The following is a 2,767-nucleotide window of genomic DNA, read 5'->3' on the forward strand; positions in this document are numbered from 1 at the left end:
GTTGGTTTAAATCAAACCGATATCGCAATTGTAATCGAAAAACTACATTTAGTTACTGTGTAATGGCTTAGAAAGCAATCTTATTTTTTACTCAGAGCAGATCCAAGTTAGCTCTTGGCCATAGTCATCCACACTGCCCCCGAGCGGGGTTTTCAATTTCAGCTTTGAATGTCTTCGCAGATATGTGTAGCAACGAAATTTTCGCCGTAAGAAGGTAGGATAAATGTACGCATGAAACTTGAAAATCACATTGCGGATTGAACCTGACAGTTACAAACGGTCCGGTCCAGTCAGTTGCTTAACAACTGCGCCGTCAAAGTTCCACAATATAAATTACCTCCGTTTTACATTTTTAGAGCGAATTTCAAGAATCCGTCATTGATTTTTAAATTGTATAAAATTTATATTATTTTTTAGCATTATTATTGTAAAATTGTCTACAATACGTGTTTCTTACTTCGCAAAAACATTCAAACTTTTCTCAAACCGTAAATTAATTTCTCTTACAAAACCTAAAGTCAATTAATGATATCTTTTGTTAAAGAACTATTAAGATTTTCGCTAAAAGATCTTACAGAATAAATAAAAGTATAAAATCTCTTACCAATATTGCTTAGTAACGTCTTTATTTAACACTCATTCATTAAGAAAATAAACAAGATGTTTTTAATTACTTGATATCACTTTAAAACTTTCGCGTAAGCTCCGCAAGAAGCTTTCGTTATGGTACTGTAGTGAAGACGCGCGCGGCGGCTGGCTACCCCACACTGACTGAAACCGGCCGCGCGCGAGACTTCTGCTCCGCTCTGGTCTGGTCTAGTCCCAGTAGAAGGCCTAGACAGAGTACTTGTTTCATAAGTAGATATTGTATACTATTACATATTTATCTATATCGCAGTAAGTAAAATTTTGCGTAGCGAAGCGCATTTAGGAATATTCGTATTTGATATACTATTCAATGTAATTAATGGATAGAATTGGCTATTAATCTCAGCACTGACGTGTTTTTATAGTTAAAAATACATTTAGAGGTAAAATAAAACGTTTTCACATAATACTGGTTTTGACATAAACCTTTTCGTTTCATTAGAGTTGTGTTAATGTTCAGTTGTATGTGAGGACGATGGCTGTCGATGACGTCACAGATATTTGATATTGTAATTAACGCCACTTGATCCTGCGCCCTAACGAACGTATTTTGATAACAAGGAACTGGCGCGATGACTTTAAGTTGATCGAAAACAATTACTCTACAGTTGGTTTTTATACTAACTACAAGTGTTTCAATGTTACATTCAGTATTCAATAGCGACAGTGGTTCTGATAAATATGTATTTACTTAAATTTTAATTTCACGAGTATCCAAAACCCACAATTATTCATAAACTTTTCGTAACATCTGTTTGTTTTCACAAATATAATAATTAATCTAAATCCGTCACAAAGTGCGGCGGAGTTTTACTTGGAGGTGCTGATAATACGAAAAATTCCCGTAATGTTTGATATCAAATTAATTAACATAAAGCTTCAAATTACACGAAGGCTGGAAACTCGAGAATCTCTTCCGAAACAATTACATTCATTCGAGCTTTTGTTCTTAAAAAGTTGCGATCTTTTTGTCCTTTGTTATTAAAGTTTGCTTGTTTTCTGTTATCTTTATGTGGAACGTTTCATAAAATAATAACTAGCTAAACTCGACTTGCGGTGCATTATCTATTAAATATATTGATATTAAAATTATGGTCATACTGACAGAACATGAAGCTATAATATATCATGCTAGCTGTTCCCGCGCGGCTTCATCCGCATCAAATCATAAAAACTTTATTTCGTTGTTTACATTTGTCAAATTCTCAATTGCAAATGACATTACCGTTACCATAATGACCTTGCTTCCTTAAAGTTGGCAGCTTTTAGCTTATGGTCCCTTTCCCACATAAGGGTTTTATCCAATTTATTTACCCGCTAAGTTTAATCGTGTAAAAACATACAGCCTAAAGCGTGTCATAAGTGTAGGGCTTTATGTTAAAGAAAAAAATGTTTAAGTATGCTGTGATTGCTGACATCCTACGCCACGAAGTAGTGTGTGATTACGCTTTATTATATAATAGTTGTACAGATGGATTCGAATTCGCTATTAAGGTTTTCGCAAATTGAAAATCTCTAAAGGTTTTCTGTTAATGGGCATATTAAATGGCCCGTGCGGGCAGCATCAGTGCGGTCGTCGGAACTGCGCAGTAGTTAAAGTTTTAACAAACCTCGATCACGACCCACGTCACCATCACACGCGGCCGCTCGCCTCCTCAACTACTTACATTCGTTATATATTCAATTCCATAATCAAATCTCTATTGATGATTGTTTTAAAATATTTTTAAAAGAAGATACTATTGCTGGTATTTTCAAGAAGATCAAATTTACTTCCTTGAATGTCTCGATGCATTTGATTGTCGTAGCTCCGTGTTTGCGTTCAAATATCAAATAATATATTGCCTCGGTGTCGGATATCCGCATTTGGAGAACTGGCGACCCATTTACAGTAACGAACCACTTCGTCTTAATCCTTTTCGGTGACAAGGCACTTTATTAAGAGCTACGGCTAACAGGTAAGTGGGCCACAGAACCTCAAATAACGGTCTTACCTATAATACGTGACTTTTTATTTATTAACTTTAACATTTACACTTCACTTGTTTTTTTTTCTATCAAAGTTTCATCCAAAGCTGTTTATTTTATTTAAACAAATAGACATACTGCCTTCTACTGT

The 2,767-nt window shown here is 34.9% G+C and overlaps 1 protein-coding gene across 1 annotated transcript in view; it reads right to left on the reverse strand.

The window, feature by feature from the left end:
• LOC106108222 (orexin receptor type 2-like) overlaps positions 1 to 774 on the reverse strand; it is a 15,485-nt gene extending 14,711 nt beyond the window's left edge. Inside the window, exon 1 of the mRNA XM_013289322.1 lies at positions 605 to 774. The gene's annotated coding sequence lies outside the window, so the exon portion shown is untranslated. The remainder of the gene's footprint in view (positions 1 to 604) is intronic.
• Between the last annotated feature and the right edge of the window lie 1,993 nt (positions 775 to 2,767).

The sequence above is a fragment of the Papilio polytes genome, unplaced genomic scaffold (genome assembly GCF_000836215.1).
Source record: "Papilio polytes unplaced genomic scaffold, Ppol_1.0 DF821733.1, whole genome shotgun sequence".
Classification (NCBI taxonomy): domain Eukaryota; kingdom Metazoa; phylum Arthropoda; class Insecta; order Lepidoptera; family Papilionidae; genus Papilio; species Papilio polytes.